The following is a 27,464-nucleotide window of genomic DNA, read 5'->3' on the forward strand; positions in this document are numbered from 1 at the left end:
GCAGTGGGAGGGCTAGCGGACGCACGTAAGTTCGAATTCCGCTGGAACGGTGCAGAGGACTCTAAACTGACGCACGTACGTTTGATTTCCGCTAGAACGATGCAGGGGGAGGCTGAACAGACGCAAATACGTCCAAATTCCGCTCGATCGGTGCAGAGGGAGGTCGTACGGACGCACGTACGTTCGAATTCCGCTCGAACGGTGCAGAGGGAGGACGAACGGACGCACGTACGTTCGAATTCCGCTGGAATGGCGCAGAGGAGGGCCGAACGGACGAACGAACGTTCGAATTCCGCTCGAACGGCGCAGAGGGACGGCGAACGCACGCACGCACGTTCGAATTACGCTCGAACGGTGTGAGGGATCACGAACCGACGCATGTACGTTCCAATTCCGCTCGAACGGCGCAGAAAAGGGCCGAGCGGACGAACGTACGTTCGAATTCCGCTGGAACGATGCAGTGGGAGGGCGAGCGGACGCACGTACGTTCGAATTCCGCTCGAACGGTGCAGAGGAATCTAAACTGACGCACGTACGTTTGAATTCCGCTAGAACGATGCAGGGGGAGGCCGAACAGACGCAAGTACGTCCGAACTATGCTCGATCGGTGCAGAGGCAGGTCGAACAGACACACGTCCGTTCGAATTTCCGCTCGAACGGTGCAGAGTGAGGACGAACGGACGAACGTACATCCGAATTCCGCTGGAACGGCGCAGAGGAGGGCCGAATGGACGAACGAACGTTCGAGTTCCACTCGAACGATGCAGTGGGAGGTCGAACGGACGTACGTACGTTCGAATATCGATCGAACGGTGCAGAGGAACCCGAACGGACGAACGTATGTTTGAATTCCTCTCAAACGACGCAGAGGGAGGCTGAACGGAAGCACGTACGTTCGAATTCAGCTTGAACGCTGCAGAGGGAGGCCGAACGGACGCACGTACGTTCGAATTCCGCTCGAACGGTGCAGCGGGAGGAAGAACGGAACCATGTACGTTCGAATTCCGCTCGGACGGTGCAGAGGGAGAACGAACGGACGCACGTCCGTTCGAATTCCGCTGGAACAGTGTAGAGGGAGGCCGAACTGACGCACGTACGTTCGAATTCCGCTCGAACAGTGTAGAGGGAGGACAAACGGACGCACGTACGTTCGAATTCCGCTCGAACGGTGCAGAGGGGGCCGAACGGACGCACGTACGTTCGAATTCCGCTCGAACGGTGCATAGGGAGGACGAACGGACGCACGTATGTTCGAATTCCGCTGGAACGGCACAGAGGAGGGCCGGAAGGACGAACGAACTTACGAATTCCGCTCGAACGATGCAGTGGGAGGTCGAACGGACGCACGTACGTTCGAGTATCGATGGAACGGTGCAGAGGAACCTGAACGGACGAACGTATGTTCGAATTCCTCTCAAACGGCGCAGAGGGAGGCCGAACGGACGCACGTACGTTCGAATTCCGCTCGAACTGCACAGAGGGAGGACGAATGGACGCACGTACGTTCGAATTCAGCCCGAACGGTGCAGAGGGAGGCCGAACAGATGCAATTACTTTCGAATTCCGCTCGAACGGCGCTGAGGAGGGCCGAATGGACGAACATACGTTCGAATTCAGCCCGAACGGTGCAGAGGGAGGCCGAACAGATGCAATTACTTTCGAATTCCGCTCGAACGATAAAAAGAGAGGCTAATCGGACCCACGTACGTTCAAATTCCGCTCGATGGATAAAGAGAGAGGCCGAACGGACCCACGTACGTTCAAATTACGCTCGAACGGTGCAGAGGGAGGCCGAGCGGCCTCTCGTACGTTCGAACTCCGCTTGATCGGTGCAGAGGGTGGCCGAGCGGCCGGTAGTACGTTCGAATTCGGCTTGATCGGTGCAGAGGGAGCCCGAACGGACGCACGTACTTTCGAATTCCGCTGGAACGGCGTAGAGGATTGCCGAATGGACGAACGAACGTTCGAGTTCCGCTCGAACGATGCAGTGGGAGGTCGAACGGACGTACGTACGTTCGAATATCGATCAAACGATGCGGAGGAACCCGAACGGGCGAACGTATGTTTGAATTCCTCTCAAACGGCGCAGAGGGAGGCTGAACTGAAGCACATACGTTCGAATTCAGCTTGAACGCTGCAGAGGGAGGCCGAACGGACGCACGTACGTTCGAATTCCGCTAGAACGGTGCAGCGGGAGGAAGAACGGACGCATGTACGTTCGAATTCCGCTCGGACGGTGCAGAGGGATAACGAACGGACGCACGTCCGTTCGAATTCCGCTGGAACAGTGTAGAAGGAGGTCGAACGGACGAACGTACATTCGAATTCAGCCTGAACGGTGCAGTGGGAGGTCGAACGGACGCACATACGTTAGAATTCCGCTCAAACTTTAAAGAGGGAGGCCGAACTGACGCACGTACGTTCGAATTCCGCTCGAACGGTGCAGAGGGAGGACAAACGGACGCACGTAGTTCGAATTTCGCTCGAACGGTGTAGAGGGAGGTCGAACGGAGGCACATACGTTCGAATTCCGCTCGAACGGCGCAGATGGAGGCCGAACAGACGTAAGTTCGTTCGAATTCCTCTCGGATAGTGCAAAGGGAGAACGAACGAATTCCGCTGGAACGGTGCAGAGGGAGGCCGAAAAGATGCAATTACTTTCGAATTCGGCTCGAACTTTAAAGAGTGAGGCCGAACTGACGCACGTACGTTCGAATTCCACTCGAACGGTGCAGAGGGAGGCCGAACGGACGCACGCACGTTCGAATTCCGCTCGAACGGCGCTGAGGAGGGCCAAATGGACGAACATACGTTCAAATTCCTCTCGAACGATGCAGTGGGAGGCCGAACGGACGCACGTACGTTCGAATATCGCTCGAACGGTGCAGAGGAAACCGAACGGACGAACGTACGTTCGAATTCCTCTCGAACGGCGCTGAGGGAGGTCGAATGGACGCACGTACGTTCGAAATCCGCTGGATCGGTGCTGAGGGAGGCCGAACGGAGGCACGTACGTTCGAATTCCGCTCGAATGGTGTAGAGGGAGGTCGAACGGAGGCACGTACATTCGAATTCCGCTCGAACGGCGCAGATGGAGGCCGAACAGAGGCAAGTACGTTCGAATTCCGCTCCAACGGCGCAGAGGGAGGCCGAACGGACGCACGTACGTCCAAATATCGCTCGATCGGAACAGAGGGAGGCCAAACGTACGCACGTACGTTCGAATTTCGCTCGAACGGTCGAGAGTGAGGCCGAACGGACGCAAGTTCGTTCGAATTCCGTTCGAACGATAAAGAGAGAGGCGAAACGGACCCATGAACGTTCAAATCCAGGTCGATGGATAAAGAGAGAGGCCAAACGGACCCACGTACGTTCAAATTACGCTCGATGGGTAAAGAGAGAGGCCAATCGGACCCACGTACGTTCATATCCCGGTCGATGGATAAAGAGAGAGGCCAAACGGACCCACGTACGTTCAAATTACGCTCGATGGGTAAAGAGAGAGGCCAATCGGACCCACGTAAATTCAAATTCCGCTCAATGGATAAAGAGAGAGGCCAATCGGACCCACGTACGTTCGAATTACGCTCGATCGATAAAGAGAGAGGCCAATCGGACACACGAACGTTCGAATTCCGCTCGATGGATAAAGAGAGAGGCCAAACGGACCCACGTACGTTCAAATTACGCTCGAACGATAAAGAGAGAGGCCAATCGGACCCACGTACGTTCAAATTCCGCTCGATGGATAAAGAGAGAGGCCAAATGGACCCACGAACGTTCAAATTACGCTCGAACGATAAAGAGAGAGGCCAAACGGACCCACGTACGTTCAAATTACGCTCGAACGATAAAGAGAGAGGCCAATCGGACCCACGTACGTTCAATTCCCGCTCGATGGATAGAGAGAGAGGCCAATCGGACACACGTACGTTCAAATTACGCTCGATGGATAAAGAGAGAGGGCAAATGGACCCACGAACGTTCAAATTACGCTCGAACGATAAAGAGAGAGGCCAAACGGACCCACGTACATTCAAATTCCGCTCGATGGATAAAGAGAGAGGACAATCGGACCCACGTACGTTCAAATTCCGCTCGAACGATAAAGAGAGAGGCCAAACGGACCCACGTACGTTCAAATTACGCTCGAACGATAAAGAGAGAGGCCAATCGGACCTACGTACGCTCTACTTCCGCTCGATGGATAAAGAGAGAGGCCAAACCGATCCACAAACGTTCAAATTACGCTCGAACGATAAAGAAAGAGGCCAATCGGACCCACGTACGTTCAAATTACGCTCGATGGATAATGAGAGAGGCCGAACGGACCCACGTACGTTCAAATTCCGCTCGATGGATAAAAAGAGAGGCCGAACGGACCCACTTACGTTCAAATTCCGCTCGATGGATAAAGAGAGAGGCCAATCTGACCCACGTACGTTCAAATTACGCTCGAACGAATAAAAAGATAGGCCAATCGGACCCACGTACGTTCAAATTACGCTCGATGGATAAAGAGAGAGGCCAATCGAACCCACGTACGTTCAAATTCCGCTCGATGGATAAAGAGAGAGGCCAATCGGGCCCACGTACATTCAAATTCCACTCGAACGATAAAAAGAGAGGCCAATCGGACCCACGTACGTTCAAATCCCGCTCGATGGATAAAGAGAGAGGCCGAACGGACCCACGTACGTTCAAATTCCGCTCGATGGATAAAGAGAGAGGCCAATCGGACCCACGTACGTTCGAATTACGCTCGATCGATAAAGAGAGAGGCCAAACGGACCCACGAACGTTCGAATTCCGCTCGATGGATAAAGAGAGAGGCCAAACGGACCCACGTACGTTCAAATTACGCTCGAACGATAAAGAGAGAGGCCAATCGAACCCACGTACGTTCAAATTACGCTCGATGGATAAAGAGACAGGCCAATCGGAGCCACGTACGTTCAAATTCCGCTCGATGGATAAAGAGAGAGGCCAAACGGACCCACGTACGTTCAAATTACGCTCGAACGATAAAGAGAGAGGCCAATCGGACCCACGTACGTTCAAATTCCGCTCGATGGATAAAGAGAGAGGGCAAATGGACCCACGAACGTTCAAATTACGCCCGAAAGATAAAGAGAGAGGCCAAACGGACCCACGTACATTCAAATTCGGCTCGATGGATAAAAAGAGAGGCCAATCGGACCCACGTACGTTCAGATTCCACTCGAACGATAAAGAGAGAGGCCAAACGGACCCACGTACGTTCAAATTACGCTCGAACGATAAGGAGAGAGGCCAATCGGACCCACGTACGTTCAAATTCCGCTCGATGGATAAAGAGAGAGGCCAAACGGACCCACGTACGTTCAAATTACGCTCGAACAATAAAGAGAGAGGCCAATCGGACCTACGTACGCTCTACTTCCGCTCGATGGATAAAGAGAGAGGCCAAACGGACCCACAAATGTTCAAATTACGCTCGAACGATAAAGAAAGAGGCCAATCGGACCCACGTACGTTCAAATTACGCTCGATGGATAATGAGAGAGGCCGAACGGACCCACGTACGTTCAAATTCCGCTCGATGGATAAAGACAAAGGCCAATCGGACCCAAGTACGTTCAAATTCCGCTCGATGGATAAAGAGAGAGGCCGAACGGACCCACGTACGTTCAAATTCCGCTCGATGGATAAAGAGAGAGGCCAGACGGACCCACGTACGTTCAAATTCCGCTCGATGGATAAAGAGAGAGGCCAAACGGACCCACTTACGTTCAAATTACGCTCGAACGATAAAGAAAGAGGCCAATCGGACCCAAGTACGTTCAAATTACGCTCGAACGATAAAGAAAGAGGCCAATCGGACCCACGTACGTTCAAATTCCGCTCGATCGATAAAGAGAGAGGCCAATCGGACCCACGTACGTTCAAATTCTAACGTATGTGCGTCCGTTCGACCTCCCACTGCACCGTTCAGGCTGAATTCGAATGTACGTTCGTCCGTTCGACCTCCTTCTACACTGTTCCAGCGGAATTCGAACGGACGTGCGTCCGTTCGTTCTCCCTCTGCACCGTCCGAGCGGAATTCGAACGTACATGCGTCCGTTCTTCCTCCCGCTGCACCGTTCTAGCGGAATTCGAACGTACGTGCGTCCGTTCGGCCGGTAGTACGTTCGAATTCGGCTTGATCGGTGCAGAGGGAGCCCGAACGGACGCACGTACTTTCGAATTCCGCTGGAACGGCGTAGAGGATTGCCGAATGGACGAACGAACGTTCGAGTTCCGCTCGAACGATGCAGTGGGAGGTCGAACGGACGTACGTACGTTCGAATATCGATCAAACGATGCGGAGGAACCCGAACGGGCGAACGTATGTTTGAATTCCTCTCAAACGGCGCAGAGGGAGGCTGAACTGAAGCACATACGTTCGAATTCAGCTTGAACGCTGCAGAGGGAGGCCGAACGGACGCACGTACGTTCGAATTCCGCTAGAACGGTGCAGCGGGAGGAAGAACGGACGCATGTACGTTCGAATTCCGCTCGGACGGTGCAGAGGGAGAACGAACGGACGCACGTCCGTTCGAATTCCGCTGGAACAGTGTAGAAGGAGGTCGAACGGACGAACGTACATTCGAATTCAGCCTGAACGGTGCAGTGGGAGGTCGAACGGACGCACATACGTTAGAATTCCGCTCAAACTTTAAAGAGGGAGGCCGAACTGACGCACGTACGTTCGAATTCCGCTCGAACGGTGCAGAGGGAGGACAAACGGACGCACGTAGTTCGAATTTCGCTCGAACGGTGTAGAGGGAGGTCGAACGGAGGCACATACGTTCGAATTCCGCTCGAACGGCGCAGATGGAGGCCGAACAGACGCAAGTTCGTTCGAATTCCTCTCGGATAGTGCAAAGGGAGAACGAACGAATTCCGCTGGAACGGTGCAGAGGGAGGCCGAAAAGATGCAATTACTTTCGAATTCGGCTCGAACTTTAAAGAGTGAGGCCGAACTGACGCACGTACGTTCGAATTCCACTCGAACGGTGCAGAGGGAGGCCGAACGGACGCACGCACGTTCGAATTCCGCTCGAACGGCGCTGAGGAGGGCCAAATGGACGAACATACGTTCAAATTCCTCTCGAACGGTGCAGAGGAAACCGAACGGACGAACGTACGTTCGAATTCCTCTCGAACGGCGCTGAGGGAGGTCGAATGGACGCACGTACGTTCGAAATCCGCTGGATCGGTGCTGAGGGAGGCCGAACGGAGGCACGTACGTTCGAATTCCGCTCGAATGGTGTAGAGGGAGGTCGAACGGAGGCACGTACATTCGAATTCCGCTCGAACGGCGCAGATGGAGGCCGAACTGAGGCAAGTACGTTCGAATTCCGCTCCAACGGCGCAGAGGGAGGCCGAACGGACGCACGTACGTCCAAATATCGCTCGATCGGAACAGAGGGAGGCCAAACGTACGCACGTACGTTCGAATTTCGCTCGAACGGTCGAGAGTGAGGCCGAACGGACGCAAGTTCGTTCGAATTCCGCTCGAACGATAAAGAGAGAGGCGAAACGGACCCATGAACGTTCAAATCCCGGTCGATGGATAAAGAGAGAGGCCAAACGGACCCACGTACGTTCAAATTACGCTCGATGGGTAAAGAGAGAGGCCAATCGGACCCACGTACGTTCATATCCCGGTCGATGGATAAAGAGAGAGGCCAAACGGACCCACGTACGTTCAAATTACGCTCGATGGGTAAAGAGAGAGGCCAATCGGACCCACGTAAATTCAAATTCCGCTCAATGGATAAAGAGAGAGGCCAATCGGACCCACGTACGTTCGAATTACGCTCGATCGATAAAGAGAGAGGCCAATCGGACGCACGAACGTTCGAATTCCGCTCGATGGATAAAGAGAGAGGCCAAACGGACCCACGTACGTTCAAATTACGCTCGAACGATAAAGAGAGAGGCCAATCGGACCCACGTACGTTCAAATTCCGCTCGATGGATAAAGAGAGAGGCCAAATGGACCCACGAACGTTCAAATTACGCTCGAACGATAAAGAGAGAGGCCAAACGGACCCACGTACGTTCAAATTACGCTCGAACGATAAAGAGAGAGGCCAATCGGACCCACGTACGTTCAATTCCCGCTCGATGGATAGAGAGAGAGGCCAATCGGACACACGTACGTTCAAATTACGCTCGATGGATAAAGAGAGAGGGCAAATGGACCCACGAACGTTCAAATTACGCTCGAACGATAAAGAGAGAGGCCAAACGGACCCACGTACATTCAAATTACGCTCGAACGATAAAGAAAGAGGCCAATCGGACCCACGTACGTTCAAATTACGCTCGATGGATAATGAGAGAGGCCGAACGGACCCACGTACGTTCAAATTCCGCTCGATGGATAAAAAGAGAGGCCGAACGGACCCACTTACGTTCAAATTCCGCTCGATCGATAAAGAGAGAGGCCAATCTGACCCACGTACGTTCAAATTACGCTCGAACGAATAAAAAGATAGGCCAATCGGACCCACGTACGTTCAAATTACGCTCGATGGATAAAGAGAGAGGCCAATCGGACCCACGTACGTTCAAATTCCGCTCGATGGATAAAGAGAGAGGCCAATCAGGCCCACGTACATTCAAATTCCACTCGAACGATAAAAAGAGAGGCCAATCGGACCCACGTACGTTCAAATTCCGCTCGATGGATAAAGAGAGAGGCCGAACGGACCCACGTACGTTCAAATTCCACTCGATGGATAAAGAGAGAGGCCGAACGGACCCACGTACTTTCAAATTACGCTCGATGGATAAAGAAAGAGGCCAATCCGACCCACGTACGTTCAAATTCCGCTCGATGGATAAAGAGAGAGGCCAATCGGACCCACGTAAATTCAAATTCCGCTCGATGGATAAAGAGAGAGGCCAATCGGACCCACGTACGTTCGAATTACGCTCGATCGATAAAGAGAGAGGCCAAACGGACCCACGAACGTTCGAATTCCGCTCGATGGATAAAGAGAGAGGCCAAACGGACCCACGTACGTTCAAATTACGCTCGAACGATAACGAGAGAGGCCAATCGAACCCACGTACGTTCAAATTACGCTCGATGGATAAAGAGACAGGCCAATCGGAGCCACGTACGTTCAAATTCCGCTCGATGGATAAAGAGAGAGGCCAAACGGACCCACGTACGTTCAAATTACGCTCGAACGATAAAGAGAGAGGCCAATCGGACCCACGTACGTTCAAATTCCGCTCGATGGATAAAGAGAGAGGGCAAATGGACCCACGAACGTTCAAATTACGCCCGAAAGATAAAGAGAGAGGCCAAACGGACCCACGTACATTCAAATTCGGCTCGATGGATAAAAAGAGAGGCCAATCGGACCCACGTACGTTCAGATTCCACTCGAACGATAAAGAGAGAGGCCAAACGAACCCACGTACGTTCAAATTACGCTCGAACGATAAGGAGAGAGGCCAATCGGACCCACGTACGTTCAAATTCCGCTCGATGGATAAAGAGAGAGGCCAAACGGACCCACGTACGTTCAAATTACGCTCGAACAATAAAGAGAGAGGCCAATCGGACCTACGTACGCTCTACTTCCGCTCGATGGATAAAGAGAGAGGCCAAACGGACCCACAAACGTTCAAATTACGCTCGAACGATAAAGAAAGAGGCCAATCGGACCCACGTACGTTCAAATTACGCTCGATGGATAATGAGAGAGGCCGAACGGACCCACGTACGTTCAAATTCCGCTCGATGGATAAAGAGAGAGGCCAATCGGACCCACGTACGTTCAAATTCCGCTCGAACGATAAAAAGAGAGGCCAATCGGACCCACGTACGTTCAAATTACGCTCGATGGATAAAGAGAGAGGCCAATCGGACCCACGTACGTTCAAATTCCGCTCGATGGATAAAGAGAGAGGCCAATCGGGCCCACGTACGTTCAAATTCCGCTCGAACGATAAAAAGAGAGGCTAATCGGACCCACGTACGTTCAAATTCCGCTCGATGGATAAAGAGAGAGGCCGAACGGACCCACGTACGTTCAAATTACGCTCGATGGATAAAGAGAGAGGCCGAACGGACCCACGTACTTTCAAATTACGCTCGATGGATAAAGAAAGAGGCCAATCGGACCCACGTACGTTCAAATTCCGCTCGATGGATAAAGAGAGAGGCCAATCGGACCCACGTACATTGAAATTCCGCTCGATGGATAAAGAGAGAGGCCAATCGGACCCACGTACGTTCGAATTACGCTCGAACGATAAAGAGAGAGACCGAACGGACCCACGTACGTTCAAATTCCGCTCGAACGATAAAGAGAGAGGCGAAACGGACCCATGAACGTTCAAATCCCGGTCGATGGATAAAGAGAGAGGCCAAACGGACCCACGTACGTTCAAATTACGCTCGATGGGTAACGAGAGAGGCCAATCGGACCCACGTACGTTCAAATCCCGGTCGATGGATAAAGAGAGAGGCCAAACGGACCCACGTACGTTCAAATTACGCTCGATGGGTAAAGAGAGAGGCCAATCGGACCCACGTACGTTCAAATTCCGCTCGATGGATAAAGAGAGAGGCCAATCGGACCCACGTACGATCAAATTCTGCTCGATGGATAAAGAGAGAGCCCGAACGGACCCACGTACGTTCAAATTACGCTCGATGGATAAAGAGAGAGGCCAATCGGACCCACGTACGTTCAAATTCGCCTCGATGGATAAAGAGAGAGGCCAATCGGACCCACGTACGTTCAAATTCCGCTCGATCGATAAAGAGAGAGGCCAATCGGACCCACGTACGTTCAAATTCCGCTCGATCGATAAAGAGAGAGGCCAATCGGACCCACGTACGTTCAAATTACGCTCGATCGATAAAGAGAGAGGCCAATCGGACCCACGTACGTTCAAATTCCGCTCGATGGATAAAGAGAGAGGCCAAACGGACCCACGTACGTTCAAATTACGCTCGATGGATAAAGAGAGAGGCCAAAGGGACCCACGTACGTTCAAATTCCGCTCGATGTATAAAGAGAGAGGCCAAACGGACCCACATACGTTCAAATTACGCTCCAACGATAAAGAAAGAGGCCAATCGGACCCAAGTTCGTTCAAATTACGCTCGAACGATAAAGAAAGAGGCCAAACGGACCCACGTACGTTCAAATTACGCTCCAACGATAAAGAAAGAGGCCAATCGGACCCAAGTTCGTTCAAATTACGCTCGAACGATAAAGAAAGAGGCCAATCGGACCCACGTACGTTCAAATTCCGCTCGATGGATAAAGAGAGAGGCCAAACGGACCCACGTACGTTCAAATTAGGCTAGAACGATAAAGAAAGAGGCAAATCGGACCCAAGAACGTTCAAATTACGCTCGAACAATAAAGAGAGAGGCCAAACGGACCCACGTACGTTCAAATTCCGTTCGATGGATAAAGAGAGAGGCCAAACGGACCCACGTACGTTCAAATTACGCTCGAACGATAAAGAGAGAGGCCAATCGGACCCACGTACGTTCAAATTACGCTCGAACGATAAAGAAAGAGGCCAATCGGACCCACGTACGTTCAAATTCCGCTCGATGGATAAAGAGAGGGGCTAAACGGACCCACGTACGTTCAAATTACGCTCGAACGATAAAGAGAGAGGCCAATCGGACCCACGTACGTTCAAATTACGCTCGAATGATAAAGAAAGAGGCCAATCGGACCCACGTACGTTCAAATTCCGCTCGATGGATAAAGAGAGAGGCCAAACGGACCCACGTACGTTCAAATTCCGCTCGATGGATGAAGAGAGAGGCCAAACGAACCCACGTACGTTCAAATTAAGCTCGAACGATAAGGAAAGAGGTCAATCGGACCCAATTACGTTCAAATTACGCTCGAACGATGAAGAGAGAAGCCGAACGGACCCACGTACGTTCAAATTCCGCTCGATGGATAAAGAGAGTGGCCAAACGGACCCACGTACGTTCAAATTACGCTCGATGGATAAAGAGAGAGGCCAAACGGACCCACGTACGTTCAAATTCCGCTCGATGGATAAGGAGAGAGGCCAAACGGACCCACGTACGTTCAAATTCCGCTCGATGGATAAAGACAAAGGCCAATCCGACCCAAGTACGTTCAAATTCCGCTCGATGGATAAAGAGAGAGGCCGAACGGACCCACGTACGTTCAAATTACGCTCGATGGATAAAGAGAGAGGCCAAAGGGACCCACGTACGTTCAAATTCCGCTCGATGGATAAAGAGAGAGGCCAGACGGACCCACGTACGTTCAAATTCCGCTCGATGGATAAAGAGAGAGGCCAAACGGACCCACTTACGTTCAAATTACGCTCGAACGATAAAGAAAGAGGCCAATCGGACCCAAGTACGTTCAAATTACGCTCGAACGATAAAGAAAGAGGCCAATCGGACCCACGTACGTTCAAATTCCGCTCGATCGATAAAGAGAGAGGCCAATCGGACCCACGTACGTTCAAATTCCGCTCGATGGATAAAGAGAGAGGCCAAACGGACCCACGTACGTTCAAATTACGCTCGATGGATAAAGAGAGAGGCCAAAGGGACCCACGTACGTTCAAATTCCGCTCGATGTATAAAGAGAGAGGCCAAACGGACCCACATACGTTCAAATTACGCTCCAACGATAAAGAAAGAGGCCAATCGGACCCAAGTTCGTTCAAATTACGCTCGAACGATAAAGAAAGAGGCCAAACGGACCCACGTACGTTCAAATTACGCTCCAACGATAAAGAAAGAGGCCAATCGGACCCAAGTTCGTTCAAATTACGCTCGAACGATAAAGAAAGAGGCCAATCGGACCCACGTACGTTCAAATTCCGCTCGATGGATAAAGAGAGAGGCCAAACGGACCCACGTACGTTCAAATTAGGCTAGAACGATAAAGAAAGAGGCAAATCGGACCCAAGAACGTTCAAATTACGCTCGAACAATAAAGAGAGAGGCCAAACGGACCCACGTACGTTCAAATTCCGTTCGATGGATAAAGAGAGAGGCCAAACGGACCCACGTACGTTCAAATTACGCTCGAACGATAAAGAGAGAGGCCAATCGGACCCACGTAGTTCAAATTACGCTCGAACGATAAAGAAAGAGGCCAATCGGACCCACGTACGTTCAAATTCCGCTCGATGGATAAAGAGAGGGGCTAAACGGACCCACGTACGTTCAAATTACGCTCGAACGATAAAGAGAGAGGCCAATCGGACCCACGTACGTTCAAATTACGCTCGAACGATAAAGAAAGAGGCCAATCGGACCCACGTACGTTCAAATTCCGCTCGATGGATAAAGAGAGAGGCCAAACGGACCCACGTACGTTCAAATTCCGCTCGATGGATGAAGAGAGAGGCCAAACGAACCCACGTACGTTCAAATTAAGCTCGAACGATAAGGAAAGAGGTCAATCGGACCCAATTACGTTCAAATTACGCTCGAACGATGAAGAGAGAAGCCGAACGGACCCACGTACGTTCAAATTCCGCTCGATGGATAAAGAGAGAGGCCAAACGGACCCACGTACGTTCAAATTACGCTCGATGGATAAAGAGAGAGGCCAAACGGACCCACGTACGTTCAAATTCCGCTCGATGGATAAGGAGAGAGGCCAAACGGACCCACGTACGTTCAAATTCCGCTCGATGGATAAAGACAAAGGCCAATCGGACCCAAGTACGTTCAAATTCCGCTCGATGGATAAAGAGAGAGGCCGAACGGACCCACGTACGTTCAAATTACGCTCGATGGATAAAGAGAGAGGCCAAAGGGACCCACGTACGTTCAAATTCCGCTCGATGGATAAAGAGAGAGGCCAGACGGACCCACGTACGTTCAAATTCCGCTCGATGGATAAAGAGAGAGGCCAAACGGACCCACTTACGTTCAAATTACGCTCGAACGATAAAGAAAGAGGCCAATCGGACCCAAGTACGTTCAAATTACGCTCGAACGATAAAGAAAGAGGCCAATCGGACCCACGTACGTTCAAATTCCGCTCGATGGATAAAGAGAGAGGCCAAACGGACCCACGTACGTTCAAATTAGGCTCGAACGATAAAGAAAGAGGCCAATCGGACCCAAGTACGTTCCAATTACGCTCGAACGATAAAGAAAGAGGCCAATCGGACCCACGTACGTTCAAATTCCGCTCGATGGATAAAGAGAGAGGCCAAACGGACCCACCTATGTTCAAATTACGCTCGAACGATAAAGAGAGAGGCCAATCGGACCCACGTACGTTCAAATTACGCTCGATGGATAAAGAGAGAGGGCAAACGGACCCACGTACGTTCGAATTACGCTCGATGAATAAAGAGAGAGGCCAAAGGGACCCACGTACGTTCAAATTCCGCTCGATGGATAAAGAGAGAGGCCAAAGGGACCCACGTACGTTCAAATTCCGCTCGATGGATAGAGAGAGAGGCCAAACGGTCCCACGTACTTTCAAATTACGCTCGAACGATAAAAAGAGAGGCCAATCGGACGCACGTACGTTCAAATTACGTTCGAACGATAAAGAAAGAGGCCAATCGGACCCACGTACGTTCAAATTCCGCTCGATGGATAAAGAGAGAGGCCAAACGGACCCACGTACGTTCAAGTTACGCTTGAACGATAAAGAGAGAGGCCAATCGGACCCACGTACGTTCAAATTACGCTCGAACGATAAAGAGAGAGGCCAAACGGACACACGTAAGTTCAAATTACGCTCGAACGATAAAGAGAGACGCCAATCGGACCCACGTACGTTCAAATTACGCTCGATGGATAAAGAGAGAGGCCAAACGGACCCACGTACGTTCAAATTCCGCTCGATGGATAAAGAGAGAGGCCGAACGGACCCACGTACGTTCAAAGTACGCTCGATGGATAAAGAGAGAGGCCAAAGGGAGCCACGTACGTTCAAATTCCGCTCGATGGATAAAGAGAGAGGCCAAACGGACCCACGTACGTTCAAATTAAGCTCGAACGATAAAGAGAGAGGCAAATCGGACCCAAGTACGTTCAAATTACGCTCGAACGATAAAGACAGAGGCCAATCGGACCCACGTACGTTCAAATTACGCTCGAACGATAAAGATAGAAGCCAAACGGACCCACGTACGTTCAAATTACGCTCGAACGATAAAGATAGAAGCCAATCGGACCCACGTACGTTAAAATTCCGCTCGATGGATAAAGAGAGAGGCTAAACGGACCCACGTACGTTCAAATTACGCTCGAACGATAAAGAGAGAGGCCAATCGGACCCACGTACGTTCAAATTACGCTCGAACGATAAAGAAAGAGGCCAATCGTACCCACGTACGTTCAAATTCCGCTCGATGGATAAAGAGAGAGGCCAAACGGACCCACGTACGTTCAAATTCCGCTCGATGGATGAAGAGAGAGGCCAAACGAACCCACGTACGTTCAAATTACGCTCGAACGATAAGGAAAGAGGTCAATCGGACCCAATTACGTTCAAATTATGCTCGAACGATAAAGAGAGAGGCCAATCGGACCCACGTACGTTCAAATTCCGCTCGATGGATAAAGGGAGAGGCCAAACGGACACACGTACGTTCAAATTACGCTCGATGGATAAGGAGAGAGGCCAAACGGACCCACGTACGTTCAAATTCCGCTCGATGGATAAAGACAAAGGCCAATCGGACCCAAGTACGTTCAAATTCCGCTCGATGGATAAAGAGAGAGGCCGAACGGACCCACGTACGTTCAAATTACGCTCGATGGATAAAGAGAGAGGCCAAAGGGACCCACGTACGTTCAAATTCCGCTCGATGGATAAAGAGAGAGGCCAGACGGACCCACGTACGTTCAAATTCCGCTCGATGGATAAAGAGAGAGGCCAAACGGACCCACTTACGTTCAAATTACGCTCGAACGATAACGAAAGAGGCCAATCGGACCCAAGTACGTTCAAATTACGCTCGAACGATAAAGAAAGAGGCCAATCGGACCCACGTACGTTCAAATTCCGCTCGATCGATAAAGAGAGAGGCCAATCGGACCCACGTACGTTCAAATTACGCTCGATCGATAAAGAGAGAGGCCAATCGGACCCACGTACGTTCAAATTCCGCTCGATGGATAAAGAGAGAGGCCAAACGGACCCACGTACGTTCAAATTACGCTCGATGGATAAAGAGAGAGGCCAAAGGGACCCACGTACGTTCAAATTCCGCTCGATGTATAAAGAGAGAGGCCAAACGGACCCACATACGTTCAAATTACGCTCCAACGATAAAGAAAGAGGCCAATCGGACCCAAGTTCGTTCAAATTACGCTCGAACGATAAAGAAAGAGGCCAAACGGACCCACGTACGTTCAAATTACGCTCCAACGATAAAGAAAGAGGCCAATCGGACCCAAGTTCGTTCAAATTACGCTCGAACGATAAAGAAAGAGGCCAATCGGACCCACGTACGTTCAAATTCCGCTCGATGGATAAAGAGAGAGGCCAAACGGACCCACGTACGTTCAAATTAGGCTAGAACGATAAAGAAAGAGGCAAATCGGACCCAAGAACGTTCAAATTACGCTCGAACAATAAAGAGAGAGGCCAAACGGACCCACGTACGTTCAAATTCCGTTCGATGGATAAAGAGAGAGGCCAAACGGACCCACGTACGTTCAAATTACGCTCGAACGATAAAGAGAGAGGCCAATCGGACCCACGTACGTTCAAATTACGCTCGAACGATAAAGAAAGAGGCCAATCGGACCCACGTACGTTCAAATTCCGCTCGATGGATAAAGAGAGGGGCTAAACGGACCCACGTACGTTCAAATTACGCTCGAACGATAAAGAGAGAGGCCAATCGGACCCACGTACGTTCAAATTACGCTCGAACGATAAAGAAAGAGGCCAATCGGACCCACGTACGTTCAAATTCCGCTCGATGGATAAAGAGAGAGGCCAAACGGACCCACGTACGTTCAAATTCCGCTCGATGGATGAAGAGAGAGGCCAAACGAACCCACGTACGTTCAAATTAAGCTCGAACGATAAGGAAAGAGGTCAATCGGACCCAATTACGTTCAAATTACGCTCGAACGATGAAGAGAGAAGCCGAACGGACCCACGTACGTTCAAATTCCGCTCGATGGATAAAGAGAGAGGCCAAACGGACCCACGTACGTTCAAATTACGCTCGATGGATAAAGAGAGAGGCCAAACGGACCCACGTACGTTCAAATTCCGCTCGATGGATAAGGAGAGAGGCCAAACGGACCCACGTACGTTCAAATTCCGCTCGATGGATAAAGACAAAGGCCAATCGGACCCAAGTACGTTCAAATTCCGCTCGATGGATAAAGAGAGAGGCCGAACGGACCCACGTACGTTCAAATTACGCTCGATGGATAAAGAGAGAGGCCAAAGGGACCCACGTACGTTCAAATTCCGCTCGATGGATAAAGAGAGAGGCCAGACGGACCCACGTACGTTCAAATTCCGCTCGATGGATAAAGAGAGAGGCCAAACGGACCCACTTACGTTCAAATTACGCTCGAACGATAAAGAAAGAGGCCAATCGGACCCAAGTACGTTCAAATTACGCTCGAACGATAAAGAAAGAGGCCAATCGGACCCACGTACGTTCAAATTCCGCTCGATGGATAAAGAGAGAGGCCAAACGGACCCACGTACGTTCAAATTAGGCTCGAACGATAAAGAAAGAGGCCAATCGGACCCAAGTACGTTCCAATTACGCTCGAACGATAAAGAAAGAGGCCAATCGGACCCACGTACGTTCAAATTCCGCTCGATGGATAAAGAGAGAGGCCAAACGGACCCACCTATGTTCAAATTACGCTCGAACGATAAAGAGAGAGGCCAATCGGACCCACGTACGTTCAAATTACGCTCGATGGATAAAGAGAGAGGGCAAACGGACCCACGTACGTTCGAATTACGCTCGATGAATAAAGAGAGAGGCCAAAGGGACCCACGTACGTTCAAATTCCGCTCGATGGATAAAGAGAGAGGCCAAAGGGACCCACGTACGTTCAAATTCCGCTCGATGGATAGAGAGAGAGGCCAAACGGTCCCACGTACTTTCAAATTACGCTCGAACGATAAAAAGAGAGGCCAATCGGACGCACGTACGTTCAAATTACGCTCGAACGATAAAGAAAGAGGCCAATCGGACCCACGTACGTTCAAATTCCGCTCGATGGATAAAGAGAGAGGCCAAACGGACCCACGTACGTTCAAGTTACGCTTGAACGATAAAGAGAGAGGCCAATCGGACCCACGTACGTTCAAATTACGCTCGAACGATAAAGAGAGAGGCCAAACGGACACACGTAAGTTCAAATTACGCTCGAACGATAAAGAGAGACGCCAATCGGACCCACGTACGTTCAAATTACGCTCGATGGATAAAGAGAGAGGCCAAACGGACCCACGTACGTTCAAATTCCGCTCGATGGATAAAGAGAGAGGCCGAACGGACCCACGTACGTTCAAAGTACGCTCGATGGATAAAGAGAGAGGCCAAAGGGAGCCACGTACGTTCAAATTCCGCTCGATGGATAAAGAGAGAGGCCAAACGGACCCACGTACGTTCAAATTAAGCTCGAACGATAAAGAGAGAGGCAAATCGGACCCAAGTACGTTCAAATTACGCTCGAACGATAAAGACAGAGGCCAATCGGACCCACGTACGTTCAAATTACGCTCGAACGATAAAGATAGAAGCCAAACGGACCCACGTACGTTCAAATTACGCTCGAACGATAAAGATAGAAGCCAATCGGACCCACGTACGTTAAAATTCCGCTCGATGGATAAAGAGAGAGGCTAAACGGACCCACGTACGTTCAAATTACGCTCGAACGATAAAGAGAGAGGCCAATCGGACCCACGTACGTTCAAATTACGCTCGAACGATAAAGAAAGAGGCCAATCGTACCCACGTACGTTCAAATTCCGCTCGATGGATAAAGAGAGAGGCCAAACGGACCCACGTACGTTCAAATTCCGCTCGATGGATGAAGAGAGAGGCCAAACGAACCCACGTACGTTCAAATTACGCTCGAACGATAAGGAAAGAGGTCAATCGGACCCAATTACGTTCAAATTATGCTCGAACGATAAAGAGAGAGGCCAATCGGACCCACGTACGTTCAAATTCCGCTCGATGGATAAAGGGAGAGGCCAAACGGACACACGTACCTTCAAATTACGCTCGATGGATAAAGAGAGAGGCCAAACGGTCCCACGTACGTTCAAATTCCGCTCGATGGATAAAGACAAAGGCCAATCGGACCCAAGTACGTTCAAATTCCGCTCGATGGATAAAGAGAGAGGCCGAACGGACCCACGTACGTTCAAATTACGCTCGATGGATAAAGAGAGAGGCCAAAGGGACCCACGTACGTTCAAATTCCGCTCGATGGATAAAGAGAGAGGCCAAACGGACCCACCTATGTTCAAATTACGCTCGAACGATAAAGAGAGAGGCCAATCGGACCCACGTACGTTCAAATTACGCTCGATGGATAAAGAGAGAGGGCAAACGGACCCACGTACGTTCAAATTACGCTTGATGAATAAAGAGAGAGGCCAAAGGGACCCACGTACGTTCAAATTCCGCTGGATGGATAAAGAGAGAGGCCAAAGGGACCCACGTACGTTCAAATTCCGCTCGATGGATACAGAGAGAGGCCAAACGGTCCCACGTACTTTCAAATTACGCTCGAACGATAAAAAGAGAGGCCAATCGGACGCACGTACGTTCAAATTACTCTCGATGGATAAAGAGAGAGGCCGAACGGACCCACGTACGTTCAAAGTACGCTCGATGGATAAAGAGAGAGGCCAAAGGGAGCCACGTACGTTCAAAGTACGCTCGATGGATAAAGAGAGAGGCCAAAGGGAGCCACGTACGTTCAAATTACTCTCGATGGATAAAGAGAGAGGCAGAACGGACCCACGTACGTTCAAAGTACGCTCGATGGATAAAGAGAGAGGCCAAAGGGAGCCACGTACGTTCAAATTCCGCTCGATGGATAAAGAGAGAGGCCAAACGGACCCACGTACGTTCAAATTAAGCTCGAACGATAAAGAGAGAGGCAAATCGGACCCAAGTACGTTCAAATTACGCTCGAACGATAAAGAAAGAGGCCAATCGGACCCACGTACGTTCAAATTACGCTCGAACGATAAAGATAGAAGCCAAACGGACCCACGTACGTTCAAATTACGCTCGAACGATAAAGATAGAAGCCAATCGGACCCACGTACGTTAAAATTCCGCTCGATGGATAAAGAGAGAGGCTAAACGGACCCACGTACGTTCAAATTACGCTCGAACGATAAAGAGAGAGGCCAATCGGACCCACGTACGTTCAAATTACGCTCGAACGATAAAGAAAGAGGCCAATCGGACCCACGTACGTTCAAATTCCGCTCGATGGATAAAGAGAGAGGCCAAACGGACCCACGTACGTTCAAATTCCGCTCGATGGATGAAGAGAGAGGCCAAACAAACCCACGTACGTTCAAATTACGCTCGAACGATAAGGAAAGAGGTCAATCGGACCCAATTACGTTCAAATTATGCTCGAACGATAAAGAGAGAGGCCAATCTGACCCACGTACGTTCAAATTCCGCTCGATGGATAAAGAGAGAGGCCAAACGGACCCACGTACGTTCAAATTACGCTCGATGGATAAAGAGAGAGGCCAAACGGACCCACGTACGTTCAAATTCCGCTCGATGGATAAAGAGAGAGGCCAAACGGACCCACGTACGTTCAAATTCCGCTCGATGGATAAAGACAAAGGCCAATCGGACCCAAGTACGTTCAAATTCCGCTCGATGGATAAAGAGAGAGGCCGAACGGTCCCACGTACGTTCAAATTACGCTCGATGGATAAAGAGAGAGGCCAAAGGGACCCACGTACGTTCAAATTCCGCTCGATGGATAAAGAGAGAGGCCAAACGGACCCACGTACGTTCAAATTCCGCTCGATGGATAAAGAGAGAGGCCAAACGGACCCACGTACGATCAAATTACGCTCGAACGATAAAGAAAGAGGCCAATCGGACCCAAGTTCGTTCAAATTATGCTCGAACGATAAAGAAAGAGGCCAATCGGACCCACGTACGTTCAAATTCCGCTCGATGGATAAAGAGAGAGGCCAAACGGACCCACGTACGTTCAAATTAGGCTCGAACGATAAAGAAAGAGGCCAATCGGACCCAAGAACGTTCAAATTACGCTCGAACGATAAAGAGAGAAGCCAAACGGACCCACGTACGTTCAAATTCCGTTCGATGGATAAAGAGAGAGGCCAAACGGACCCACGTACGTTCAAATTACGCTCGAACGATAAAGAGAGAGGCCAATCGGACCCACGTACGTTCAAATTACGCTCGAACGATAAAGAAAGAGGCCAATCGGACCCACGTACGTTCAAATTCCGCTCGATGGATAAAGAGAGAGGCTAAACGGACCCACGTAGTTCAAATTACGCTCGAACGATAAAGAGAGAGGCCAATCGGACCCACGTACGTTCAAATTACGCTCGAACGATAAAGAAAGAGGCCAATCGCACCCACGTACGTTCAAATTCCGCTCGATGGATAAAGAGAGAGGCCAAACGGACCCACGTACGTTCAAATTCCGCTCGATGGATGAAGAGAGAGGCCAAACGAACCCACGTACGTTCAAATTACGCTCGAACGATAAGGAAAGAGGTCAATCGGACCCAATTACGTTCAAATTACGCTCGAACGATAAAGAGAGAGGCCAAACGGACCCACGTACGTTCAAATTCCGCTCGATGGATAAAGACAAACTCCAATCGGACCCAAGTACGTTCAAATTCCGCTCGATGGATAAAGACAGAGGCCGAACGGACCCACGTACGTTCAAATTACGCTCGATGGATAAAGAGAGTGGCCAAACGGACCCACGTACGTTCAAATTACGCTCGATGGATAAAGAGAGAGGCCAAAGGGAGCCACGTACGTTCAAATTCCGCTCGATGGATAAAGAGAGAGGCCAAACGGACCCACGTACGTTCAAATTACGCTCGAACGATAAAGAGAGAGGCAAATCGGACCCAAGTACGTTCAAATTACGCTCGAACGATAAAGAAAGAGGCCAAACGGACCCACGTACGTTCAAATTACGCTCGATGAATAAAGAGAGAGGCCAACGGGACCCACGTACGTTCAAATTCCGCTCGATGGATAAAGAGAGAGGCCAAAGGGACCCACGTACGTTCAAATTCCGCTCGATCGATAAAGAGAGAGGCCGAACGGACCCACGTACGTTCAAAGTACGCTCGATGGATAAAGAGAGAGGCCAAAGGGACCCACGTACGTTCAAATTCCGCTCGATGGATAAAGAGAGAGGCCAAACGGACCCACGTACGTTCAAATTACGCTCGAACGATAATGAGAGAGGCAAATCGGACCCAAGTACGTTCAAATTACGCTCGAACGATAAAGAAAGAGGCCAATCGGACCCACGTACGTTCAAATTACGCTCGAACGATAAAGATAGAAGCCAAACGGACCCACGTACGTTCAAATTACGCTCGAACGATAAAGATAGAAGCCAATCGGACCCACGTACGTTCAAATTCCGCTCGATGGATAAAGAGAGAGGCTAAACGGACCCACGTACGTTCAAATTACGCTCGAACGATAAAGAGAGAGGCCAATCGGACCCACGTACGTTCAAATTACGCTCGAACGATAAAGATAGAAGCCAAACGGACCCACGTACGTTCAAATTACGCTCGAACGATAAAGATAGAAGCCAATCGGACCCACGTACGTTAAAATTCCGCTCGATGGATAAAGAGAGAGGCTAAACGGACCCACGTACGTTCAAATTACGCTCGAACGATAAAGAGAGAGGCCAATCGGACCCACGTACGTTCAAATTACGCTCGAACGATAAAGAAAGAGGCCAATCGGACCCACGTACGTTCAAATTCCGCTCGATGGATAAAGAGAGAGGCCAAACGGACCCACGTACGTTCAAATTCCGCTCGATGGATGAAGAGAGAGGCCAAACAAACCCACGTACGTTCAAATTACGCTCGAACGATAAGGAAAGAGGTCAATCGGACCCAATTACGTTCAAATTATGCTCGAACGATAAAGAGAGAGGCCAATCTGACCCACGTACGTTCAAATTCCGCTCGATGGATAAAGAGAGAGGCCAAACGGACCCACGTACGTTCAAATTACGCTCGATGGATAAAGAGAGAGGCCAAACGGACCCACGTACGTTCAAATTCCGCTCGATGGATAAAGAGAGAGGCCAAACGGACCCACGTACGTTCAAATTCCGCTCGATGGATAAAGACAAAGGCCAATCGGACCCAAGTACGTTCAAATTCCGCTCGATGGATAAAGAGAGAGGCCGAACAGTCCCACGTACGTTCAAATTACGCTCGATGGATAAAGAGAGAGGCCAAAGGGACCCACGTACGTTCAAATTCCGCTCGATGGATAAAGAGAGAGGCCAAACGGACCCACGTACGTTCAAATTCCGCTCGATGGATAAAGAGAGAGGCCAAACGGACCCACGTACGATCAAATTACGCTCGAACGATAAAGAAAGAGGCCAATCGGACCCAAGTTCGTTCAAATTACGCTCGAACGATAAAGACAGAGGCCAATCGGACCCACGTACGTTCAAATTACGCTCGAACGATAAAGATAGAAGCCAAACGGACCCACGTACGTTCAAATTACGCTCGAACGATAAAGATAGAAGCCAATCGGACCCACGTACGTTAAAATTCCGCTCGATGGATAAAGAGAGAGGCTAAACGGACCCACGTACGTTCAAATTACGCTCGAACGATAAAGAGAGAGGCCAATCGGACCCACGTACGTTCAAATTACGCTCGAACGATAAAGAAAGAGGCCAATCGTACCCACGTACGTTCAAATTCCGCTCGATGGATAAAGAGAGAGGCCAAACGGACCCACGTACGTTCAAATTCCGCTCGATGGATGAAGAGAGAGGCCAAACGAACCCACGTACGTTCAAATTACGCTCGAACGATAAGGAAAGAGGTCAATCGGACCCAATTACGTTCAAATTATGCTCGAACGATAAAGAGAGAGGCCAATCGGACCCACGTACGTTCAAATTCCGCTCGATGGATAAAGGGAGAGGCCAAACGGACACACGTACGTTCAAATTACGCTCGATGGATAAGGAGAGAGGCCAAACGGACCCACGTACGTTCAAATTCCGCTCGATGGATAAAGACAAAGGCCAATCGGACCCAAGTACGTTCAAATTCCGCTCGATGGATAAAGAGAGAGGCCGAACGGACCCACGTACGTTCAAATTACGCTCGATGGATAAAGAGAGAGGCCAAAGGGACCCACGTACGTTCAAATTCCGCTCGATGGATAAAGAGAGAGGCCAGACGGACCCACGTACGTTCAAATTCCGCTCGATGGATAAAGAGAGAGGCCAAACGGACCCACTTACGTTCAAATTACGCTCGAACGATAACGAAAGAGGCCAATCGGACCCAAGTACGTTCAAATTACGCTCGAACGATAAAGAAAGAGGCCAATCGGACCCACGTACGTTCAAATTCCGCTCGATCGATAAAGAGAGAGGCCAATCGGACCCACGTACGTTCAAATTACGCTCGATCGATAAAGAGAGAGGCCAATCGGACCCACGTACGTTCAAATTCCGCTCGATGGATAAAGAGAGAGGCCAAACGGACCCACGTACGTTCAAATTACGCTCGATGGATAAAGAGAGAGGCCAAAGGGACCCACGTACGTTCAAATTCCGCTCGATGTATAAAGAGAGAGGCCAAACGGACCCACATACGTTCAAATTACGCTCCAACGATAAAGAAAGAGGCCAATCGGACCCAAGTTCGTTCAAATTACGCTCGAACGATAAAGAAAGAGGCCAAACGGACCCACGTACGTTCAAATTACGCTCCAACGATAAAGAAAGAGGCCAATCGGACCCAAGTTCGTTCAAATTACGCTCGAACGATAAAGAAAGAGGCCAATCGGACCCACGTACGTTCAAATTCCGCTCGATGGATAAAGAGAGAGGCCAAACGGACCCACGTACGTTCAAATTAGGCTAGAACGATAAAGAAAGAGGCAAATCGGACCCAAGAACGTTCAAATTACGCTCGAACAATAAAGAGAGAGGCCAAACGGACCCACGTACGTTCAAATTCCGTTCGATGGATAAAGAGAGAGGCCAAACGGACCCACGTACGTTCAAATTACGCTCGAACGATAAAGAGAGAGGCCAATCGGACCCACGTACGTTCAAATTACGCTCGAACGATAAAGAAAGAGGCCAATCGGACCCACGTACGTTCAAATTCCGCTCGATGGATAAAGAGAGGGGCTAAACGGACCCACGTACGTTCAAATTACGCTCGAACGATAAAGAGAGAGGCCAATCGGACCCACGTACGTTCAAATTACGCTCGAACGATAAAGAAAGAGGCCAATCGGACCCACGTACGTTCAAATTCCGCTCGATGGATAAAGAGAGAGGCCAAACGGACCCACGTACGTTCAAATTCCGCTCGATGGATGAAGAGAGAGGCCAAACGAACCCACGTACGTTCAAATTAAGCTCGAACGATAAGGAAAGAGGTCAATCGGACCCAATTACGTTCAAATTACGCTCGAACGATGAAGAGAGAAGCCGAACGGACCCACGTACGTTCAAATTCCGCTCGATGGATAAAGAGAGAGGCCAAACGGACCCACGTACGTTCAAATTACGCTCGATGGATAAAGAGAGAGGCCAAACGGACCCACGTACGTTCAAATTCCGCTCGATGGATAAGGAGAGAGGCCAAACGGACCCACGTACGTTCAAATTCCGCTCGATGGATAAAGACAAAGGCCAATCGGACCCAAGTACGTTCAAATTCCGCTCGATGGATAAAGAGAGAGGCCGAACGGACCCACGTACGTTCAAATTACGCTCGATGGATAAAGAGAGAGGCCAAAGGGACCCACGTACGTTCAAATTCCGCTCGATGGATAAAGAGAGAGGCCAGACGGACCCACGTACGTTCAAATTCCGCTCGATGGATAAAGAGAGAGGCCAAACGGACCCACTTACGTTCAAATTACGCTCGAACGATAAAGAAAGAGGCCAATCGGACCCAAGTACGTTCAAATTACGCTCGAACGATAAAGAAAGAGGCCAATCGGACCCACGTACGTTCAAATTCCGCTCGATGGATAAAGAGAGAGGCCAAACGGACCCACGTACGTTCAAATTAGGCTCGAACGATAAAGAAAGAGGCCAATCGGACCCAAGTACGTTCCAATTACGCTCGAACGATAAAGAAAGAGGCCAATCGGACCCACGTACGTTCAAATTCCGCTCGATGGATAAAGAGAGAGGCCAAACGGACCCACCTATGTTCAAATTACGCTCGAACGATAAAGAGAGAGGCCAATCGGACCCACGTACGTTCAAATTACGCTCGATGGATAAAGAGATAGGGCAAACGGACCCACGTACGTTCGAATTACGCTCGATGAATAAAGAGAGAGGCCAAAGGGACCCACGTACGTTCAAATTCCGCTCGATGGATAAAGAGAGAGGCCAAAGGGACCCACGTACGTTCAAATTCCGCTCGATGGATAGAGAGAGAGGCCAAACGGTCCCACGTACTTTCAAATTACGCTCGAACGATAAAAAGAGAGGCCAATCGGACGCACGTACGTTCAAATTACGCTCGAACGATAAAGAAAGAGGCCAATCGGACCCACGTACGTTCAAATTCCGCTCGATGGATAAAGAGAGAGGCCAAACGGACCCACGTACGTTCAAGTTACGCTTGAACGATAAAGAGAGAGGCCAATCGGACCCACGTACGTTCAAATTACGCTCGAACGATAAAGAGAGAGGCCAAACGGACACACGTAAGTTCAAATTACGCTCGAACGATAAAGAGAGACGCCAATCGGACCCACGTACGTTCAAATTACGCTCGATGGATAAAGAGAGAGGCCAAACGGACCCACGTACGTTCAAATTCCGCTCGATGGATAAAGAGAGAGGCCGAACGGACCCACGTACGTTCAAAGTACGCTCGATGGATAAAGAGAGAGGCCAAAGGGAGCCACGTACGTTCAAATTCCGCTCGATGGATAAAGAGAGAGGCCAAACGGACCCACGTACGTTCAAATTAAGCTCGAACGATAAAGAGAGAGGCAAATCGGACCCAAGTACGTTCAAATTACGCTCGAACGATAAAGACAGAGGCCAATCGGACCCACGTACGTTCAAATTACGCTCGAACGATAAAGATAGAAGCCAAACGGACCCACGTACGTTCAAATTACGCTCGAACGATAAAGATAGAAGCCAATCGGACCCACGT

This window comes from Octopus bimaculoides, chromosome 28 (assembly GCF_046866305.1).
Source record: "Octopus bimaculoides isolate indiv1 chromosome 28, ASM4686630v1, whole genome shotgun sequence".
NCBI classification, from domain to species: Eukaryota; Metazoa; Mollusca; class Cephalopoda; order Octopoda; family Octopodidae; genus Octopus; species Octopus bimaculoides.